The following is a 6,000-nucleotide window of genomic DNA, read 5'->3' on the forward strand; positions in this document are numbered from 1 at the left end:
TCAGCATCCTTGCCTCATTTAAAACAAGACAGAGATGTTCCTCATTAGTCAATAGGTAGATCAGGGAAGGTGATTCCAATGTGACTTCAGTAGAGCTACATTTTCCTTGAGGAACCAGATTTGCAGTTTCTATGTGTCTGCAAACTCAACCCTAAAGATGGACATTCAGGTTCTGGAACTGAATTTGAACAGCTATGGAGGGTGTTTGTGCTAGTGATGTAAATTGCTTTCATAATTCTTCTCATCCCAGATGAAGGCCAGGAAATATCATTATTATCCTCCCCACATGAGAAATATGAAATAATTAAAATATCTTGTCCCTCACACAGGGCAGAACACATCCATTCCAATCCTTGCTTCAAAAGGTACACCCATCCCTCCACATTTGTGGCTTTGATTTTTGCAGATCTGATTATTTACGGATTTTGTTAATATGTGCCCTCTAGGAATATCTAGGTCTTCCAGCGCAACTCTATGGTGACCTTTAACCAAAAGTCACACTGAAGGACCTAGAGATGTCTAGAGGGAACATTCCACTAGGCATTTGTAGCTCCTCCAGAGCACTTTTATGGTCAGTGTCAGGCAGATGTTGACCACAGAGTTGTACTGGAGGACCTAGATATTCCAAGAGAGGTGTTCTATCAGGTAAAAAACATAATGTTTTTGTTATTTGCGGGTTTTCCAAATTCACAGGACTCCTGTGCCAGCAAATGTGGAGGAAGGAGTGTAGTCCAAGACTTTTCCAAACTCTAATTCTCTCTCTCTTTCTCCTCTCCCTGCCTCTCTCCAGTAGTGTGATGCACTGAACTCAATTGAAGATACACATGTGAGGTACATAATGTTCCAGTCAATATGCAGATTTTCCTTTGTAAAGCCAAAAGGTGATTCAATTAACAATTATATCCCACAAGAGCTCTGCTCTGTACGATATATCTCTTTTGATTTGACCCTGGCCCCAGTACATAGTAGAGATTTCACTGCTGAGCTTGGAAAATGTGATATGAAGAACTTTATCGCATGGGGCTTAAACCATTCCCCATCGCGTTCTAATGGGGGTGTGCACGGAACGCGATGGGCACAGGATGGGGCCCAGAACGTGACTTTACCACACGGGGGAACGCTGCCGCCACCGCCGTGCGTTCCCATCGCGTTCCAATTCGGTTCCAGAGGGCGCCATTTCTGGGGACGCTTTGAAACAGTTCCCAGAAATGGCGCCCTCTGGAACCGAATTGGAACACGATGGGAACGTGCGGCAGCGGTGGCGTTCCCCTGTGCGGTAAAGTCGCGTTCTGGGCCCCATCCCATGCCCATCGCGTTTCGTGCGCACCCCTGCGTGCCCCCATTAGAACGCACTGGGGAATGGTTTAAGCCCCATGCGATAAAGTTCTAAGTCTGCATTCAGACTGTTGCCAGTACACACACAGGATTTTGAATTATTGGGCTTTTCAGTTCAAAATAAATTTTACATGGATAGGGCTTTTCCCATGGGCTGTTCTATATCCTGGTCAGCATTTGAAGTCTTTAGTACATTTTTGGAATGGGCAATATGTACATAATCTGGATTACAGTAAGTGGTTCACTATTTAGATAATCTTTGTAGGGAGGACACAATCTGGCCAATGCCAATTCTTAATGCAACTATTTGCACTTCTTGCTGATAATCTAGGAGTTCCACTTGCCCATGAAAAAACTGAGGGCCCTTCCACCATCTGATGTTTCTGGACATTGAAATTGACACTATCAATCAGTGTTCTAGGTTGCCACAAGACAAAATAACCAACATTAGGATGACAATTCATAGGTTTCTGCAATTGCATACAGCTACCCTTCGAGAGCTCCAGAAATTGATTGGCCACTTGTGCTTTGCCTGTAGGGTAATTCCACCAGGCCGGGCCTTTCTTAGATGTTTGAGCTCTGCAACTATTGGTGTTTCTAAACTACATCATAGGATATGAGTGACTATTGAGTCCAAACAAGATTTCAAGTTTGGCTTTCATTCTTGGAATCCTTCAATGGTGTGTCTTTCTGGAGTGACATTTTAAAGCTCCGGGGAGCCTTGGAAGTCTCTTCAGATGCAGCAGATTCGATTGGCCTTGGGGTATATTTTAACAATCACTGGGGCACACAGATATGGCCTCATGATTGGCCTTTCTTCAGACCTCACCTTTTTGGAATTCTTTCCAATAGTGGTTACAGTGCACATTTGGGCAGTCGAATTTACTTATTCATCTGTCTATTTTTTATGTGATAATGCTGCCACAATACAGGTGATTAATCAGTTGTCTTCCAGGTCTCCTCGTATCACAAGCTTGGTCAGGGTGTTTGTGCTCAAGTGTTTCATGCATAACATCCTATTCATGCCCATTCATGTAGCGGGGGTTGATAATGAAATTGCTGACGCCTTTTCCCATCAACAGATGTGTTGTTTCAGACAGCTGGCTCAAGAGGCGGACCTCCACCCAGCAACAATGCCGGAAGAGTTTTGGATGCTTGAAAGGGTGAGGTGGCAAAGATGATAAGCACTTCACTTTCGGACAACACACGGTCCAGTTATAGGAAGGCTTGCAAGGCCTTTGACAAGTTTTGCATTGTACATGATTTAAGCCACAAGTGGCCTGTACCCGTAGAACACTGTTTGCAATTCTGTGTTTATTTACACAACAAGGGGCTAATACCACAGACTATTAGGAACAAATTATCAGTCTTAGCTTTTGCTGCCAAAGCCCGGGGATGTCAGCAACTCATCTGAGCCCTGTAGCCAATGCTGGCATATGGCAGAGTAAACTGGCAAATTCAGAAATGTGGTTCTCAGTCCTCAGTTGAGATAACAGCAGCTGGATGTCTTCCAGGAACTGAAGAAATGCAGGAACCTCCGGGGACTCTCAGCAACCGATGCCAGGCTTCAGTTCATAAACGACCAGACAAGTCTCCCGAAGTGCTTTATTTACAATGTTATAATACAGATTACAAACGAATACTAACTCTCCTACTACAACCCACAAAGCAATCACTGGAAGCCTCTGTGCTTATATAGCCTTCAGACCATGCGGTCTCCAAAACCCAGTAATTTCCTGTGTTACATTCTAAAGTGTCCCCCTGTGCAATCCAGCTAGATGTTTCATCATCCAGGCTTAGTGCATGCAGGCACCAGAGTGTCCTTGAGGCTATGAGCATCAGCTGTGCTTGATCAGCCTTGTCCTTCCAGTGCTGGATGCTCATGGTCAGACAGACACACATCTAAGCATTTCCAGTGTGCTGACTTTAACTCCTGACAAGGGGTTAGTCGATCATACATCAGATTTTAGAATGTGCAAGACTTTAAAAGGGTGGACTAGGATTTGGGTCATTAATTATGATGATAGGAGGCCCATCACTCCACAAATTCTCAAGGGTCTTAAGGGACAGCAGGCTCTCTTATGCTCCTCCCCTTACGAGGTCAGTTTGTTTCATGCAACGGTGTTAATGGCTTTCTTTGGGGCTTTAGATTTAGTGAATTGGTCGTTGCATCAAAAAATGAACCCTCAAACAGGGCCATTGTACTTACTGATTTGGTTCTAACTAACCTGACTGCTATGCTGCAGATTACAAGGTCAAAGACTGATTAAATAAGGTAGAGAAACATCTATTATGTTAAATTCTTGTATTATGGCCAATCTATGGCCAGTACAGGCATTGACAGAATATGTGGCACTTTGTGGCCAAACTCTGGGTCTCTTGTTTCTTCATATAGACCACTCACCCCTGACTAAATGTCAATTTTGGACTGTGGCACCTTAGGCTTTGGCTAATCTTGGACTAAGGGGGGTTAAATTCTCAATCTTTCCAACTCGGAGCAGCCTTCACGGCAGCAGCCATAGGATTTGAGAGCACAGATATCAAACACATCAGTAGGTTACAATCTTCAGCTTTCAAAAAGTATGTGCGGATGATTCCTACAACACAGTAAATTGGCTGACTCCTGTTTCTTTTAGTTTTCAGAGTTCGTTTTATTAGAATTCATATCCTCATCTGCGGGCACAGTATGATCTATTGGGCAGTGAGACAGGCTTGAGCTGGTCAGATGGGCTCTCACCTTGGTTTCAGCGAAATCGCCATGATTGAATGGTTGGGCAGACGAGGCTTACGCTGGAGAGGTCTGTTCAAGTTGTTGTTTGAGGAGCGTGTCCGCCCTCAACCTGATGTGCTGCTGTTAAACCTTGGTGGCAACAACCTTGGTTTTATCAAATGCAAAGTTCTAATTTGTCAAGCGAGATATGATTTTGATATCATACGTCATACGTGTCCTGGCATAAGGTTAATCTGGTCTGAAATTTTGCCCCAACAGTTGTAGAGAGAGGAAAATAATCCACTTAAATTGGATGTTGCCAGAAAACATGTTAATAGAGAAATTAAAAATCCTCTATTAAGGACATCTGGCTTTGTAATTAACCACCCATCAATTTTGTTTAAACACCCAGAGTTGTACCAGTCAGGGGGTTTCACTTTTAAGATGAGGGCAATTTGATCTTTTGAGGGATTTTCAAAATGGGTGAAAAGACATTTTGAATTGCCTGGTGGGGGAAAGGGACTAAGCTGGCACTTGTCCCTTGTCTGTGGCCCATATAGGGTTAAAGAACTGTTTGGGACGCACCATTGGCATCCCTTTGTGGTGAAAGGTTACGCTCTTGATCAGCTTATACACGTCAAGGAACATGGAGTTGTGAGAGAACCTGCCTTTGGGGTAAACATGGGGGGTTTGCTCAGTCTTACAAATTTGAGGGAGTTTGGGGGAGAGTGGCTTATGTATACCTTCCTAGGACTGGCTGAGGATGCAATCCAAATCATCGGATTTACCTCAGGTTTCGGTGTTTGTGCCCAAAGGGAAGTCTGAAGAAGAAGTCTAGGATTGACACCTGGCTTCAGCTGGTCCCACACCAGGCTTTTTCACTTTAATCAATTTGCTCAGAGTTTGAAGTTAAGGTTGAAGTTCAAGTGCTTAGCTTTAAATAGATTATAGCTCAAATAAATGGCCCTTTATTCATTCAATTTAAGTGTTTTGGTCTCATTATTTCATGGTTGGGTATGAATTGTTGATTTCAATGTCCCAGAAGCCCTTAAATGGTGTAACCAATGTTGAGGATATGCAGTCCAGTCAGTACTGGTTAGTACTTGGATGGGAGACCATCAGGGAATATCAGGTGATCCATATCTGTCAGAGCTTGGAAATATTGCCTTTTTTGGACTACAGCTCACATAGCTAGGTGAAGGATTATCAGAGCTATAGTCCAAGACATTTCCAAGCTCTAATTCATTCTCACTCTCACTCTCTCAATTTCAAACTCCATTTTTCTCCTCCTCCCCCAGCACATAATGTAATGCCTAATTTATTTGGATCAGCTAACATACATAGAAAATACAGTCCCGGTTAGTGTGGTGGACAAGGCCCTCCAGCTATTGTTGGACTACAAGCCCCAGCAGCTTCTAGCTGGTGTAGCCAATATGCTGAGGAATGCTGGGAGCTGCAGTCCAGAAATAGCCACATGTACCCCACTAATTCTGTTTTTGTGGCCCATGACCTTTCCAGTCTCTCCTGGTGACCTGCTTCTTTTGGAAGGCTATCAGAGCAGCAATTTGCCTTTTAAAGAGCTCACAGGGGCTGTGCACACCAGCCATAAAGGCTGGTCTGGGGGCAGAGCCAAGGCATGGCTGAGGGAGGGAAGTGTGTGTGTGTGGCCCAAGGGCTAAATATGACCTACCTGGTTCCAGGGGCTGCAAAGAATGCAAAGTGTGTGTGTGTGTGTGTGTGTGTCTGTCTCTGTGCCTTCAAGCAGCAGAGTTTCCAAGATCCACATGCTGTTAGATTGCAGCTCCCAGCATTTCTCAGTATTGACTACATCATCTTTGGAGGTCTTTAAACAGAGGCTGGATTTCCATCTCTCAGGGGTGCTCCAATTGTGAGTTCCTGCAAGGCAGGGGATGCTGGGACTAGCAGTGCAACAATAGCTGGGGAGGGGAGGCAGA

This window comes from Sceloporus occidentalis, unplaced genomic scaffold (assembly GCF_023333645.1).
Source record: "Sceloporus occidentalis isolate IW3139 unplaced genomic scaffold, rSceOcc1.0.p SCAF_3, whole genome shotgun sequence".
NCBI lineage: Eukaryota > Metazoa > Chordata > Lepidosauria > Squamata > Phrynosomatidae > Sceloporus > Sceloporus occidentalis.